Source organism: Anomaloglossus baeobatrachus, chromosome 4 (assembly GCF_048569485.1).
Source record: "Anomaloglossus baeobatrachus isolate aAnoBae1 chromosome 4, aAnoBae1.hap1, whole genome shotgun sequence".
In the NCBI taxonomy this organism is placed as follows: Eukaryota; Metazoa; Chordata; class Amphibia; order Anura; family Aromobatidae; genus Anomaloglossus; species Anomaloglossus baeobatrachus.
This window is the reverse complement of record NC_134356.1, coordinates 89933915-89952190: the sequence shown is the minus strand read 5'-3', so window position 1 is coordinate 89952190 and position 18276 is coordinate 89933915.

Below are 18276 nucleotides of genomic sequence, written 5' to 3'. Positions count from 1 at the left end.
GTGCGAGCGCTGGAGACTAAGTCCAGATTTCGTGCTACTGCACATGTGCGAGCGCTGGAGACTAAGTCCAGATTTCTTGCTACTGCACATGTGCGAGCGCCGGAGACTAAGTCCAATCTTGGAGCCATTGCACATGTGCGGGTGACATCATCGCTGACACGAGGTCACATGTCTCTGACACCTTCTATGCCGATTGGTCGCTGGTCATGTGCTTGTGACGTCTTGCTCGGTGATAGGCCAGCATGACGTCACTCCTGTCGTTCTGGCAGCGGATTGGCTCTGGTGTCCTCCATCTTGGATGAGGCACAGAGTCTATATAAGACCCTGACACACGCTGCATGGTGCTCAGTCCTCTTGGTTCATGCATATGAGTAGACGCTCTGTGCGCGTTCCTCTAGGCATTCCTCTGTCTATGCTAGGTGAGCGCTACCGGCAGGGTAGCGTTCTTATACCTTACAGCTTCGGCTGCTGTCCGTATCCTTACCTCTTAGGGGAGCGGACATAGGCAGGTGCCTGAGGCACATGGTCTGGCTGGGCCTTGTGATTCTACTCGTAGGTGGACGTTGCCGCTAGGGTAACGTTCCTTATACTGCGTCTGGCAGTTGTTCGTATCCTCGCACACTAGGGGAGCGAACAGAGGTAGGAGCTTTGTGCGGCTTACGCTGCTGTTCGTCTCTTTTGCACCACTAGAAGAGCGGACCTAGGCAGGTGCCATATCTAGTGGTTCGTGTCCTCGCACACTAGTGGAGCGAACGCAGGTAGGAGCTTTGTGCGGCTTACGCTGCTGTTCGTCTCTTTTGCACCACTAGAAGAGCGGACCTAGGTAGGTGCCATTTCGCACACATTGCCTTTGTCTCTGTGATTGTTAACAGAGATCATTCCACACACCCTCCAAGTAAGGGAGGAATTGCTTTACTTACTTATTATATCCTTCTGTGCGTTAACAGAGGTATTGCACTCTGCCATAGTCTGCAGCAAAGTCTTTGCACGGTGGACCCTGACTGTCTGATACTCCTTTCGGTTATTATCAGACAGCCCCCCGTAACACCAGGTATAGCAGGCAGGTGCTGGAAGAGTTGGATATAGCGCCAGAAGATGGCGCTTCTATGAAAATGCCATTTTCTGAGGCGGCTGCAGACTGCAATTCGCAGCAGTGGGGCCCAGAAAGCTCAGGCCAACCTGTGCTGCGTATTCCAATCCCCAGCTGCTTAGTTGTACCTGGCTGGACACAAAAATGGGGCGAAGCCTACGTCATTTGTTTTCTAATTATTTCATGAAATTCATGATATAATACAAAAAGGGCTTCCCTTTATTTTTGGTTCCCAGCCGGGTACAAATAGGCAACTGGGGGTTGGGGGCAGCCGTACCTGCCTGCTGTACCTGGCTAGCTTACAAAAAAATGGCGAAGCCCACATAATTTTTTCAGGGGGCAAAAAACTTCTGCATACAGTCCTGGATGGAGTATGCTGAGCCTTGTAGTTCTGCAGCTGCTGTCTGTCTGTATGGAGAAGAGCAGACAGCAGCTGCAGAACTACAAGGCTCAGCATACTCCATCCAGGACTGTATGCAGAATTTTTTTGCCCACCAAAAAAATGACGTGGGCTTCGCCATATTTTTGTATGCTAGCCAGGTACAGCAGGAAGCCACGGGCTGCCTCCAACCCCAAGTTGCCTATTTTTACCCGGCTGGGAACCAAAAATATAGGGAAGCCCATTTTTTTTTAATTATTTCACTTATTTCATGAAATAATTAAAAAACAAATGACGTGGGCTTCGCCCCATTTTTGTGTCCAGCCGGGTACAACTAGGCAGCTGGGGATTGGAATCCGCAGCACAGATTAGCCCGAGGTTTCTGGGCGCCTCTGCTGCGAATTGCAGTCCGCAGCCGTCCCAGAAAATGGCGCTCTCATAGAAGCGCCATCATCTGGCGCTGTATCCAACTCTTCCAACAGCCCTGGAGCCGGGTGGCTTGTTGGGTAATCATGAGTTAATACTGGCTTTGTTTTACTAGCCAGTATTAAGCCAGAGATTCTTAATGTCAGGCACGTTTGACCCAGCCATTAAGAATCTCCAATAAAGGGTTAAAAAAAAAAACACCACACAGAGAAAAAATACTTTAATAGAAATAAATACACAGACACATTAGAGACTCCATCTTTATTACCCCCTGTCAGCCCTCCACGATCCTGCTCTTCTGTCTTCTTTCTTTCTAGTGTAGTAGTAGTAGTGACGATTGTAGTGAGGATGAGGTGCACCAGCCCATCACTTGGGGCTGGGGAACCTCATCCTCACTACAGTCCTCACTACAATCGTGAAGCAGCGTGCAGCCTTCACTCCGTGAGTGATCAGTGCTGGCTGTCAGCGGTAACAGCGGTAACGCTGACAGACGCGTTACCATAGCAACGGTGCTCTCGGAGCTGCGGTTAGCGGTGACGTCACTGCTAACTGCGTTGCTATGGCAACTGTGATCTCCGTTAATGACCGGCTGTGTCAGCCGGTCCCTAACGGAACGGGGAGTCGACCGTGTGCTAGAGCATGTCGCCGGTACACGGCGATACACATATGTGCACCGTGTACCGGAGAGATGCACTCGCAGGTCCTACATGACGCGTCATAGTCATGTGACCAGTCTGTAGCCAATGAGATAATAGCCACGTGACTGGTCACATGGCTATTTTGACGTCATGATAGGTCCTGCATCTCTGCTGGCAGTGCCGTCACCGGTAGGATTCAGCGATCATCGGATGGAATAGCGGCAGGAGACAGAGTGCAGAAGGGATCGCGAGGACCGGTAAGCGTTATGGCAATGTTTATTAACTGTTTGTGTACATTTATAATGCATTTTTATGTGTTTGTGATTGCCTCCCATTATAGCCTATTGGTTCTAGTTCGGTTCGTCGAACGTTCGACGAACCGAACTCGAACGGGACCCCCGTTTGGCGAACCGACCTCGAGCCGAACCGCGACCGGTTCGCTCATCTCTACTTAGGAAGGAGGCGGGTCGCCGGCCAGAGCGACGGTCGCAGGTCAGGTGAGTGCATGTGAAGCTGGCGTAGCGATAATGTTCGCTACGCCAGCTATCACACGATATCGTACCTGCGACGGGGCGGGGACTATCGCGTGCTACATCGCAGCATCGGCTTGCGATGTCGCAACGTGCAAAGCCGCCCTTAGAGTGGCCAGTTACCTAGGGAAGGATCACGCACTGCCTGCAGGCTCTTTACAGTAGAGACTGACCACACCGCTCTTATACATCCAGCTGAAAAGTCCTTGTTAGTAATGAGTGAGTGTGTATGGCACTGCTTGTTACTAGCATCAGGGTACTCGAGTAGTTGTGGAGCTTGGACGGATATTGCATCTGCACGGTTGTTTCGACCGTGAAACAATGACTACAATGCACAGGCTTGATGTACTGCATGATGTGAAAAGGCACCACAGGGAGAGCCATTCACCGGCTCTCACTAGTATTAAAGCAACGTTTTCGGAGGTAGTATGTAACAAAATAACTTAATTTCACCCCCGCTGACATTATTATATTGCCCCCCAAAAATACAATGATATCCTTGCATAAAAGCCAAACTTCAAGACATGTTTATTGCTTAAAAATGCAGCAAGGTATTTGAAAAAAAAAGTTATTTGCGTAATAGAGACAAAATGCAAGATTTTGTCAGTTTACATCTAACTGAAATAGAGCAATAGTCCAAAAAATGTAGAAAAGCGTAAATTAATTATTATTTATAAAAAATGACTAGTAAGTAGAGATGAGCGATTCTCATAGTTGCTTTGAATTCTACTTGAAAATGCAAAAAATACAGATTTTTCAGAATATGCAGTTTTGGAAATATGCTTCAAATTGATTCATTTAAATGGTGATTGACTGGCTGGCCTTTAGGTGAACCATAGAAGGTCAGCAAAAGCTTTTACATTTTTTTTTACTTACCTCACCACTCATCTGTCCAGCCCCTTCGCTGCCCACCATCTGATACTCAGAGTTGCCTCTTCCTTTTCTGGTGTATATATACCACCATCCCAGGCACTTTTCTGGTAAACATGTCTCCCATCCTAGTATATACGGTAAGTCTCTAAAACTGGGCCCTTTATTGATATATGTCCAATTTCCTGGGCTCTTTCCTCGTATATACGTTCCCCATCCCATGCCCCTTTCTGGTATATGTGTCCCCCATCCTGGAATATATGTCCTTCATCTTGGGCCCCTTCCTGGTATATAAATGGACCTCTTTCTGGTGTGTATGTAACCCAATCCCAGGACCCTTCCTGGTACACATGTCCTCCATCTTGGTATATATGTCCCCATCCTGGCCCCCTTCCTGATATATGTTTTGTATCCTGGGCTCCATCCTGATATATATATGTCCACATCCTTGATCCCATTCTGCTGTATATGTCCCCTAGCCCCATCCTGGGCTTCTTCCTGGCAAAGTTGTCCCCCATCCTGGTATAATGTCCTCTATCTTGAGCCCCTTCCTGGTGTATATGTACCCCAATCCCAGGCCCCTTCTCAGTAAACAGGTCCTCAATCCTGGTATATATGTCCCCCATCCTGGACCGCTTCTTGATATATATGTCCCATATCCTGGATTCTTTCCTGGTATATAGTTAGGTCCAGAAATATTTGGACAGTGACACAATTTTCGCGAGTTGGGCTCTGCATGCCACCACATTGGATTTGAAATGAAACCTCTACGACAGAATTCAAGTGCAGATTGTAACGTTTAATTTGAAGGTTTGAACAAAAATATCTGATAGAAATTGTAGGAATTGTACACATTTCTTTACAAACACTCCACATTTTAGGAGGTCAAAAGTAATTGGACAAATAAACCAAACCCAAACAAAATATTTTTATTTTCAATATTTTGTTGCGAATCCTTTGGAGGCAATCACTGCCTTAAGTCTGGAACCCATGGACATCACCAAACGCTGGGTTTCCTCCTTCTTAATGCTTTGCCAGGCCTTTACAGCCGCAGCCTTCAGGTCTTGCTTGTTTGTGGGTCTTTCCGTCTTAAGTCTGGATTTGAGCAAGTGAAATGCATGCTCAATTGGGTTAAGATCTGGTGGTTGACTTGGCCATTGCAGAATGTTCCACTTTTTTGCACTCATGAACTCCTGGGTAGCTTTGGCTGTATGCTTGGGGTCATTGTCCATCTGTACTATGAAGCGCCGTCCGATCAACTTTGCGGCATTTGGCTGAATCTGGGCTGAAAGTATATCCCGGTACACTTCAGAATTCATCCGGCTACTCTTGTCTGCTGTTATGTCATCAATAAACACAAGTGACCCAGTGCCATTGAAAGCCATGCATGCCCATGCCATCACGTTGGGTCCACTATGTTTTACAGAGGATGTGGTGTGCCTTGGATCATGTGCCGTTCCCTTTCTTCTCCAAACTTTTTTCTTCCCATCATTCTGGTACAGGTTGATCTTTGTCTCATCTGTCTATAGAATACTTTTCCAGAACTGAGCTGGCTTCATGAGGTGTTTTTCAGCAAATGTAACTCTGGCCTGTCTATTTTTGGAATTGATGAATGGTTTGCATCTAGATGTGAACCCTTTGTATTTACTTTCATGGAGTCTTCTCTTTACTGTTGACTTAGAGACAGATACACCTACTTCACTGAGAGTGTTCTGGACTTCATTTGATGTTGTGAACGGGTTCTTCTTCACCAAAGAAAGTATGCAGCGATCATCCACCACTGTTGTCATCCGTGGACGCCCAGGCCTTTTTGAGTTCCCAAGCTCACCAGTCAATTCCTTTTTTCTCAGAATGTACCCGACTGTTGATTTTGCTACTCCAAGCATGTCTGCTATCTCTCTGATGGATTTTTTCTTTTTTTTCAGCCTCAGGATGTTCTGCTTCACCTCAATTGAGAGTTCCTTAGACCGCATGTTGTCTGGTCCCAGCAACAGCTTCCAAATGCAAAACCACACACCTGTAATCAACCCCAGACCTTTTAACTACTTCATTGATTACAGGTTAACGAGGGAGACGCCTTCAGAGTTAATTGCAGCCCTTAGAGTCCCTTGTTCAATTACTTTTGGTCCCTTGAAAAAGAGGAGGCTATGCATTACAGAGCTATGATTCCTAAACCCTTTCTCCGATTTGGATGTGAAAACTCTCATAATGCAGCTGGGAGTGTGCACTTTCAGCCCATATTATATATATAATTGTATTTCTGAACGTGTTTTTGTAAACAGCTAAAATAACAAAACTTGTGTCACTGTCCAAATATTTCTGGACCTAACTGTACATACATGGTCAAAATTGATGGTACCCCTCGTTTAATGTAAGAAAAACTCACAAAGGTCACAGAAATAACTTGAATCTGACAAAAGTAATAATAAATTAAAAATCTATGAAATTAAACAAATGAATGTCAAACATTGCTTTTCAACCATACTTCCACAGAATTTAAAAAAAAAAATAAAACTCATGAAATAGGCCTTTGCTGACAGGACTGGAACCTGGGCCAAAGAGGAAGAAGGACCTATTCACAGCAGAAGGATTGAGGCCGGCCCGTGGCCCTTGCCACCCCTCTACAAGTGACACTGCGAGCAGCAGGAGCCTTCATGTCAAGAGGAACCATAAGCATAACCATGTCAAGAGGACATAAGGAAGGTCACCATATATTGCAGCTTGGCGCATAAGGTGCAGTTGAGGAGAAAAATCAAAATGTACATAATGGCCCAAAGGGGAAGCCAGGCCCATCGTGGGCATAGCCGCTGTCCTATGGCGCGAAGACGAGGACAGGCCCATCACGGGCAGTGCTACTGTATCAGGGCTGGAAAGTTTGGCAGTTCTCTAGGAGTCATGAGTGCTGCATGACCCAGGTGGGCACAGTAGAAGAAGAGGCCCCACCCGTTACAGCAAAGTGATAAGAATGGGTGATGGTGCAAGGTGAACAGGCAGAGATGTCGGAAGAGACACTGCCCTGGAGAATGTAGTCCCACAAAAAGGATTCCCGGTGTCAAGTACATTGATGCCATTTTGTGGTAAACCAGCAAGCAAGATTGAGAGATCAGGCCTGTGGACCAATAGGACAGGGAGGTGGATCGGGGCTCCAACCAATGGAAACCCAGGGAGGGTAGACTGGTTGAAGTGGCTACAGCTCTAAGAGGAGGCACTGAGGCCTGGAAGCCTTGCAGATCTATTAAGTGCCAAACAGACAAGAGACCCAGTGGTAGAGCTGTGCCACCCCCGTGTCAGCAGCTGAGCTGCTCGGATCCGGATTCGCGGTGGCTCGAGGGGCGTCCGGCCCAGGGGTCTCAAGGCCAGTCGAATGAAGGGAGGTATATACAGGGGGTGGTAAATTAAGAGTTTGTGACGCCACCCGTGGTGTGTGGTAAGGTGGAGTACCACCGCTGCGGCTCAGAGTACCCAGTGGCGATGGAGTGGGCAGCCAAGTTTTTAACCTCTCCATGGGTAGGGGGAGATGCCCCAGGACTCGGTGATGGTGATAGGGAGGTGTCGTTGGGGAGGTAAGGGTCACTTGCGTACTCACTCAGTCCAATAAGGCTGACACCAACAACTTTAGTAAACCAAAATTCTGGACACCGCTGCCGCTAAGAGGGAGCACGTTGGGGTCCCATTTCTGTTGGTGTTGCCTGTTGATCTGTGACCTTTCACTTGGCACCTTGTTTCTTTCTGGTTGGTGCCTGTAGCTTGAAACTAGTCAGGTCCCGCTCCCCAGTATGGCTAACTGAGGGAGCTTGCTCTCAGGATTCACACTTGGTATTTTCTGGACCGTATGTGTGGAAAGTCCTATCCCCCTCATTGTGCTAGTACCCCGATTTTGGAGTGTGTGGAGAGCGGATATTGAAGGCTCCATTCTCGTCAGGTAAATTGTCAGGTTGCCTGAAGCTACTCTTGCCTGAAGCTACTCCCTGACCTAGGATCCACATACCCCGTCGTGCCCTGGCCCCTGCCCGGTGATGGTACAAGGCCGCCAGCTGTCCTACACAACAATGCAGTGCCCCTTGTCACGATCCCCTGCGACCGGGGTTCCAGCTCCTACCAGGCCCAGACCAATGTCTGCTACCTAGGAGTTTAAAGGAGCCCAGCTCCTGAGCTCCTCTCACTTTCATCTCCAACACTACACTCTCCTTTCTCTGACTCCAACTGACTGACTCCTGACACTTCTGACCTCCCCTTAACCAACCCCCCAAGTGGGCGACCCTATTCCACTCAGGCCGTCCACTGGGGTGTCTGGTGGGTGTGGTGCAGAGTGTTCCTAGGATTTTGATTAGCTGGTTTTGGCAACACCAATGGTTAGGGACCCTTAACCAAGGAAGAGGTGGATATTGCACAGAAGAGCAGATTGCACAATACCCTGTGATGATCTGATAGGCCAGGGAGTCACATTCCTCTTGGTTAAACATAGCTCGTCCCCGAGCTACAGGACATCAGAGATTTATTATTTTTTTTTTTAAACTGGAAAGTAGTAAAAAGAAACATTTTATTTACAAATACATCCCTCATTGGTGAGGCTGGTTACTTAAATGTTACTTAAACTTTAAAGTTCATCTCTCCAACGATGGGACGCTACCGGTTTCAGTAGTAGCGGAGGTTCAACCTGCTCCGTTGACTCCCTGTAAACCTATTGTGGGTCTGTGACCAGGTTAAGGTCCCGGGCGTTGTGATAGACGACTCTGGTGGGCACAGGAGGTGCAACTACTTACAACAACACTAGTTCGTATTGGTCACGAGTCCTGTGACAGAGGTCCATTTTTACTATATATAACTAACACAGTCTATGTACCGGGGTACACATTGCAACAAATCTTCTCGTAAATCTGATAATTTTCACTCTTTCATTCAGACCCGGTTGATTAGGTATTTATCTTCTAACATTTTCTATATGTAAAACAACAAACTTAGAAAAACAATAAACAAAGGCACAGATACCTAACAATTCTATTTAAAACATTACTGGTTCCCGTAGCCATGCTTCCTTGCAGCTACGTACTATCAATGCCGGCACAGACTCTTCTTTCGGCATCACATGCTTGGTCACCTCTAGGGCATACCAGCCCCGTTCTCCACAATGCTGGGTGTAGGTGACCATATCTCCTGGTTGCAGATTTCGTTCGGGGTGTCCCTTAAGGCCTCGTCACACACAGAGATAAATCTTTGGCAGATCTGTGGTTGCAGTGAAATCATGGACATATTGTTCCATTTGTACACAGCCACAAACCTGGCACTGATTGTCCACAATTTCACTGCAACCACAGATCTGCCTAAGATTTATCTCTGAGTGTGACAGGGCCTTTTGGGAGGTGCTGCGCCACATACCTTCGTGATATGAACACCCCGGCTGTGAGGTCTGCCTCACAAATAAACCCCCATCCCTGTACGGGGCCAAAATGGTCTACCAGACCATGTCACCGTGGCCCTCGGACTCATGAAGCAGTGCTCCTTACTTGCTCCTTCTCCTCACGGTTGTGGGTGGCAAGCTCCCGTCGTCGCCGGTTTCGTGTTGTTATCTCCGCTTGTAATTGCTGATGTTGTCGTTCCCAGTAGGGGGCGTCGGCGTCCGGCGTCGGCTCCCTAGCTGGCTCTGGCTTCAGGTGCACTCTTGCGGCCCCAACAGCCGTTGGGATGCCATGCGGCGGAGGAACCGGCAGCTCTCCAGGCTGTACTTCCGCCTTGAGTAACAAAAGGACCGACTGCTCCGCAGCCGTGGTTGCAGGTTCCGGGTGCTCCGCCTCTGAGGACAGGCCTGGTGATGCGGCCAGGTCTGGTCTGGCCGGTGTCGGGGTGACCGCTGTCGCGATCGGGTCGAGGGACAGAACCAGGGTTTCACACAAAGGCACCAAAGGTTCCTCTGCCGGGGTAGAAGTGGGCAGCTCAGCGTCCGCCGAGGACGGAGTTGGTGGCGGTGGTGTGCTCACAGAGAGTGGGGGCGGTCCGGATCCTACAGCCGCATTGGCTGGATTAGGGTAATCAACAGGGACTGGGTAACCACTTACTCTCTCTTCACATGGGATTTCGATCTCATGGGCTCGCACCGCCATCACCAGGCTCCTCATCTCTTCCCTCCAGTGATCCTAGATAAACAGGAATTGTGTCCACATCCTCCTGCACAGCTGCTCTGTCACCTCCTTGATCCAGTTCGCGGTCCCAGGAACAGCATGTTCCGGTGACCAGCTCCGCTCCACCATCTTGACTCTGCGCTGTCCAGAAACGTTATCGCAGAGTCCTGGAGTCCCTGCTTCTCTTCTGCTGTAGTTACATTCCGGCACGCCCCCTCGGTTTTCAGTCAGCACATCTCTCGTCGCTGTGGCCCTCTGGGAACTTCCGGATCTGGCCTCACACTCAGGATGAAGGACATGGCTTCTGCTTCGCCCGCTTTCACGGGGAAGATGGCGTTTTGGCGCGAAAAGATGGCAGAAAATAGTGGAATTGGCGGGAAACCAGATTTTGACTCGCGGTTTGGGTCTTCAAGGCTCATGTAACCCATGTAAGTGCTTATATCCTGTTCATGATGCCAGATTTTTTGAGGTGTGCCTCCCCCGTGTCAGCAACCGGGCTGCTTGGATCCGGACCCTTGGTGGCTTGAGGGGCGTCCGGACCCGGGGGTCTCATGGCCAATCGAATAAAAGGGGGGATATTTACAGGGGGATGGTGTATTGAATAGTTTGTGACGCCACCCGTGGTGTGTGGTAAGGTGGAGTACCACCGCTGTGGCTGGGAGTACCCGGTGGCGATGGAGTGGGCAGTCAGGTGTTTAACCCCTCCACGGGTAGATGGAGATCCCCTGGGACTCGGTGATGGTGACGGGGAGGTGTCATTGGGGAGGTAAGGGACACCGACAACTTTATTAAACCAAAGTTCTGGACACCGCTGCCGCTGAGAGGAAGCATGTTTGGGTCCCGTTTCTGTTGGTGTTGCATGTTGATCTGTGACCTTTCCCTTGGCACCTTGTTTCTTTCTGTTTGGTCCCTGTAGCTTGAAAGTAGTCAGGTCCCGCTCCCGAGTATTGCTAACTGAGGGAGCTTGCTCTCAGGGTTCACACTTGGGATTTTCTGGACCGTATGTGTGGAAAGTCCTATCCCCCTCGTTGCGCTAGTATCCCGATTTTGGAGCGGGTGGAGAGCGGATTTTGAAGGCTTCATTCTCGTCGGATAAATTGTCAGGTTGCCTGAAGCTACTCCCTGACCTAGAATCCACGTACCCCGTCGTGCCCTGGCCCCTGCCTGGTGATGGTACAAGGCCGCCAGCTGTCCCACATGACAATGCAGTGCCCCTTGTCACGATCCCCTGCGACCGGGGTTCCAGCTCCTACCAGGCCCAGACCATCGTCTGCTACCTAGTAGTTCCAAGGAGCCCAGCTCCTGACCTCCTCTCACTTTCACCTCCAACACTACACTCTCCTTTCTCTGACTCCAACTGACTGACTCCTGACACTCCTGACCTCCCCTTAACCAACCCCCCAAGTGGGCGACCCTATTCCACTCAGGCCGTCCACTGGTGTGTCTGGTGAATGTGGTGCAGAGTGTTCCTAGGATTTTGATTAGCTGGTTTTGGCAACACCAATGGTTAGGAACCCTTAACCAAGGAGGAGGTGGATATTGCACAAAAGGGCAGATTGCACAATACCCTGTGACGACCTGATAGGCCAGGGCGTCACAGAGTCGTCGAAGGCTGAAGAAGAGGTAGAGCTGTCCATGCCATGGCAGCCAACTGTAAGTATTGGACTTTCATAGAAGATAGCAACTCCAATCCCGCGGCCCTGAGTGAGCGGAGCCGAAGTGCCCTCAACCTCTAGGCCTAGGGTGTATGTGAAAGAGATCCCACAAGTAGACCCTGTGAAAGCAGAGTGAATTGCAAAGGTCAGCCAGGGAAAGATGAGGAAGGTTGATGAGGTCCCAGCTAGATCTCTTTGGGGGAGGAGTGATTGATGACTAGTTCACCCACGAAATGGTCTACTATCTTAACTGTGGGTAAGGGTTCACATTCTTGAGGGAGGAGGGGAATGGAGATAAAGTTTATATCAAAACTGGCTTTATGCAGCAGGGTCCTACCCTAATGAAAGGCGATTGTGTGAAGTTCTTCAAGTAGGCCCTGGGGTGGTTTGTGGAGTTAGGACAGCCTAATAAGCCTCTAAAATTAGGAGTGTGGGCCGCCTGATTACTCTCTTAAAATTAAGAGCAATGGTGTCCTGATGATTCTTTAAAAATTAAGAGCATTGGCCACCTGATGAGCCTCTAAAAATTAAGAGCAAGGGTGACCTGATGAATCTAAAAATTAAGAGTGAGTGTTATGGGACACATGCTGGTGTAAGGCGGTTACGGCAAACCAAGAAAAATAGTGGCAGCTGGGGACCAAGTAAACCTCAGTGTCCACAAACTTAAACGATAACATTTCTAGGTCAAGCAATCTGGAAATCTGCTGGTTTAGTGTTTGTTCCTGTGGGTGGGTGGATGGGTGGCTGGGTACATACATTTGCATAGCTCCCAATGGTTCCATATTTAGTGGGACTGTCCTAATTTGAGAGGGTCAGCTCGATGTCCCAGAAGTCAGTCTCTTTCCCTTCTTCCACTCACCTCTCTTTGCTGCTCCGTAGTTCTTCATCCTTGAGTGGTGGGGCCGGCATCACTGCAGTACATAAAATACATTATCAATTCTAATTGATGAACTTCTCATTGGTAGACAGCAGCTCTACCACTGATTATCTGTCTGGACTAAGAGATATAGAATGATTTGGTAATCTTGGCCTGTAGAGTAGGCAGGGAATCCAAAAGCAGATTATTCAGCTATATAGAGATACATCTGTATATAGCAGTGTATCTATGTCCCTGCATTCTAGAAGTGAAGAAAAAGTCCGATTTTTTTTTACTTTTATAAAACTACTATAAAACAATTGCAAATATGTAATTTTTTTTAAATGCCTCCTTCCCCTCCCCACAACTCAAACAGCAACCTCCAAACATTTCAGCAGCAGCTAAGGCTTCGAAGTACAGACTGAGGGGATGTCACAGAAAGAATTTAGTATACTTAAGGCCTCTTTCACATGTACGTGCCTCCGGTACGTGTTTGGCAGTTTTCTCATGTACCGGAGACACGTACACACGTAAACCTATGTATTCCTATGGTGTTGGAAACACGTAAGTATTTTCGCACGGAACGTGTGTCCGTTCTGTAGTTACGTGTGTCCGTGTGTTTCTCACGGCAACATGTCCGTTTTCTCTCCGGCATCACGGGTGTCACACAGAACGCAAACGTGTCACACGTAATGCAAACGCACCACACGGATGTGTTCCGTGTGACACGCACCGGAGAAAAGACATGTGTCTGTGAGAAGAAAAAAAAAAACTTTACTCACCTTCTCCTGCCCTGCTGTCTCTGCCGCTGCTGTCACTTGCTGCCGACCGCTGCTCATTATGCTCATTGAATATTCACTTCACTGCGGCCGGAGGCAGCAGCGGGGAGTCGGCAGGACCGGAGACCGAAGATCAGCCCCACGGACAGCGACGCCAGGGACAGGTGAGTAGAAAGTTCCCCTTCTCTGTGTGTTATCATGGATAACACACGGAGAACACACGTGTGCCATACACACGGCACACCGAGGGCAATACGCACCTTTGACACGTCCATGATAAACGTGCATGATTTTCACGGACGTGTGAAAGAGGCCTAAGGGGTACTTTGCATGCTGCGACATCGCTAGCCGATGCTAGCGATGCTGAGCGCGATAGTACCCGCCCCCATCGCATATGCAATATCTTGTGATAGCTGCCGTAGCGAACATTATCGCTACGGCAGCTTCACACACACTTACCTGCCCTGTGACCCGCCTCCTTCCTAAGGGGGCGGGTCATGCGGCATCACAGCGACGTCACACGGCAGGCGGCCAATAGAAGCGGAGGGGCGGAGATGAGCGGGACGTAAACATCCCGCCCACCTCCTTCCGCATAGCCGGTGGAGGCAGGTAAGGAGATGTTCCTCGCGACTGCGGCTTCACACATAGCGATGTGTGCTGCCACAGGAATGAGGAACAACATCGTATCTCCTATTGGTGTGACATTATGAAAATTACCGTCGCTACACAGATCACTGATTTACGACGCTTTTGCGATCGTTTATCGGTGCATCAAGGCTTTACACGTTGCGACGTAGTTACCGGCGCCGGATGTGCATCACTTTCGATTTGACCCCGACGATATCGCAGTAGCGATATCGCAACGTGCAAAGTACCCCTTAGGCTGTATTGCAACCTCTCACTCAAGAGGCAGACTATACTAGTTCAAGGAGATACAATGTACATAGCAGTGTATTTCTATGTCCTATATTCTACAGGGACAATAACATTTTTTTTTCTATAAAATTACTAAAAGATAACAAAAAAGTATGTCTTTTTAATGTGATTTACATCATAAATCACCAAATACCATGAACATATTTTTTGTCCCTGTAATCATAGTAACCCACACAACACAGCGGTCAGATTATTTATGGTGATTGGTAATTTGTCCCTCTTTCTGTTCCTCAAAAGTTGGGAGGTATTCATTTGCATTCCAAGACCTGGGGTAGGGACAGATAAACGCTACGCTGGGACAAAGAATCGGACATGCTGATGGTGCTTTCAAATGTGCAATGACAGGTGCAGGGCAGGAGACATCCATGCCTCCGTCCTGGACAGGAGATTGGCAAGTACATAGCACAAGGAAAGATGCAATGAGGTCACCAGCAGACACTGATTGTTAACCTAGTCCTTCGGTCCACTTAAATTACATGTGTCTGAGCATGCTGGTGGTAGTAAGGGTGTTAGGGGTCAGGCCGCTGCCACTGTTGGTACAGCACATGTTGAAAATAACCATTCTTTTATTACAAAATAATCACTGATCTCGGGAAGACCAGCCAGAGAAAACACTGCCGGCAGCCTGCGAGGGCGCTCAAGACAGTGAAATCCTCGGTAAATTGCCCCCTGGGAAATATGCAAATCAAAAAGGTCCGTGGAGCCTCTGTTAGGAGTCTCAACACAGAAACCAGCCAGATATCTGTCCGGGAAGGGCCCAGCCAAGGGGTGACTCTTTGTAGGAGACCACCATAACCACCATATTAAGTGGCCCTTATAGTCAATATCCAACTTTTTGACAAGTTTAAAGATATGACAAGGGAAATACCAGTGCCAGGTATCCATCCAAAGACAGCTGTTTCGGGGTATTGCCCCTCATCAGTGTGGAGTAGGATTCTGGCTGGGTGGGAGCAATGCCTAGTAGACCAACAAAACAAAACAATCACTGATCTAGGGGAGACCAGCCAGAGAAAAAACTGCCGGCAGCCAGCGAGGGCGCTCAACACAGTGAAATCCTCGGTAAATTGCCCCCTGGGAAATATGCAAATCAAAAAGGTCCGTGGAGCCTCTGTTAGGAGTCTCAACACAGAAACCAGCCAGATATCTCTCCGGGAAGGCCCCAGCCAAGGGGTGACTCTTATTAGGAGACCACCATAACCACCATATTAAGTGGCCCTTATAGTCAATATCCAACTTTTTGACAAGTTTAAAGATATGACAAGGGAAATACCAGGGTCAGGTATCCATCCACAGACAGCTGTTTCGGGGTATTGCCCCTCATCAGTGTGGAGTAGGATTCTGGCTGGGTGGGAGCAATGCCTAGTAGACCAACAAAACAAAACAATCACTCATCTCGGGGAGACCAGCCAGAAAAAAAACTGCCGGCAGCCAGTGAGGGTGCTCAAGACAGTGAAATCCTAGGTACATTGCCCCCTGGGAAATATGCAAATCAAAAAGGTCCGTGGAGCCTCTGTTAGGAGTCTCAACACAGAAACCAGCCAGATATCTCTCCGGGAAGGGCCCAGCCAAGGGGTGACTCTTTTTAGGAGACCACCATAACCACCATATTAAGTGGCCCTTATAGTCAATATCCAACTTTTTGACAAGTTTAAAGATATGACAAGGGAAATACCAGGGCCAGGTATCCATCCACAGACAGCTGTTTTGGGGTATTGCCCCTCATCAGTGTGGAGTAGGATTCTGGCTGGGTGGGAGCAATGCCTAGTAGACCAACAAAACAAAACAATCACTGATCTCGGGGAGACCAGCCAGAGAAAAAACTGCCGGCAGCCAGCGAGGGCGCTCAAGACAGTGAAATCCTAGGTACATTGCCCCCTGGGAAATATGCAAATCAAAAAGGTCCGTGGAGCCTCTGTTAGGAGTCTCAACACAGAAACCAGCCAGATATCTCTCCGGGAAGGGCCCAGCCAAGGGGTGACTCTTTTTAGGAGACCACCATAACCACCATATTAAGTGGCCCTTATAGTCAATATCCAACTTTTTGACAAGTTTAAAGATATGACAAGAGAAATACCAGGGCCAGGTATCCATCTACAGACAGCTGTTTTGGGGTATTGCCCCTCATCAGTGTGGAGTAGGATTCTGGCTGGGTGGGAGCAATGCCTAGTAGACCAACAAAACAAAACAATCACTGATCTCGGGGAGACCAGCCAGAGAAAACACTGCCGGCAGCCAGCGAGGGCGCTCCAGACAGTGAAATCCTAGGTACATTGCCCCCTGGGAAATATGCAAATCAAAAAGGTCCGTGGAGCCTCTGTTAGGAGTCTCAACACAGAAACCAGCCAGATATCTCTCCGTTCTTTTATTGTCTGCACTTTCTTGATAAAAGTGTTAGACTGGGTAACACTTAATTCTTGACATGGGAACTTGCCATGTGTGGGTGCTATGAGAAACAGTATACTGCCATCTCCCCCTTGCCATCCCACTGCGATTTCCTTCCTGTTGTGGTGCTATGGATCTCTTCCCCTTTGTGCTGTAGTCCTTGGTCTGCATGGCAACTTCCCAGGTTGGGTGAGTGATTTCATCGTCCACCACCTCATCTTCTGCTTCTGTGCTCTGGTCCTCTCGACTTGTTGACTTAACAACATCACTTGTTAGCAACTGTGTCTAGTCATCATCTACCTCTTGAAACACTAATTGCCATTTCCCACCATCATCTTCTTCTGACCGTAGTTGCTCAAATATTTGAACGTCACTACTCACAATCTCATGTCCTTCTTGAATTGTGCAGGGCAAGAGGCCAGAATCAGAAAAATGGAAATATAAAGAGCTCCACAAAGTGTCCACAAATCTTCACTCAAAAATGCATCTAAAACGCAATGTTTGCACACAGTCTAATACTCTAACAACGTTGTTCCCAGCAGCAACCTGAGAGTCAGAAATGCATCCAGGTGTCTTTGACTCGCCCCAGGGCAATGAGGTACTTGGTCACGGGCCGTATATTTACGGGGACAGTTGACTGGGTGGCCGTTGCCCTGTTCCGTGACCCTGGGAGTCGCTTGAAAGGGGTTATATACAGGGGAATAGTAAAAAAGGTTTTGTCATGATGCCACTTGCAGGTTGTGGCTAGGTAGATGGTGCTGCCGCTGCACAGTCTCTTGCCACTGGGGCTGATGTTAATGGCAGCCTGGATGTTGGACCCTCCTCAAGTAGGGCCAGGCCCCAGGGGATCGGTGATGGAGTTAGGTGCGGAAAGAAGGTAGGCCACACAAGTGAAACTGGCTTCTTTACTCACAGCGTTGTTATGGCTTGCGACCCGAAGAAGGCTGGTCCTGACCACTGATCCCCTTAGTCCCAGTGCCAGTGTGGAGACCAGGTGGCTTCTTTCCCCTGCACCTTTCTCTAGTTGGTGGGTCCCCGTGGCTTGGAGCATCTGGGGGTCCCCTCCTGGTAGTCTCTCAGTCTTTAGTCCATACGGCGAGCAGTTTGAACCCTGTAGGGTTGGTGTTCTGTTTCGGTCCCTGGTTCTCCCGTCACTGCTGGTGCCCCCGGACCTTATGGTCAGTGAGATCCTGGATGGTACCCTCACTGTGCAGATTTTATCAGGTCTGCCTGGAGCGTTTGCCTGACCTAAGACTCTGTACCCCATCAATGCTATGGTTCCGAGTACTGCACCGTACTCCTTCGGCAACCACATGCCTGCGCCTGACAGGTCACTGTTACACACTCCCGTCAGTATGGTTACGTCTGTCTCCTTTCACTTCCACTTAATGACTGTCTGACCCCTCCACCCCTTGTCGTCTAGTGGACTGGATCGGCTCCACCCCTAGGTGGCCATCCATTGGGTCCAACTCTAGTCTATCACCAGTCCTTGGAGAAGGGAAAAAACAGGGATTATAAATGTGTATTGGTGTTACCGACACTGTTCTTCGGTGTCCCTGGGGGTAGGTCCTGCATTATTGAGTGGATGCAGTTCCTTGTAGCTCTTGATAGCTTAGGGG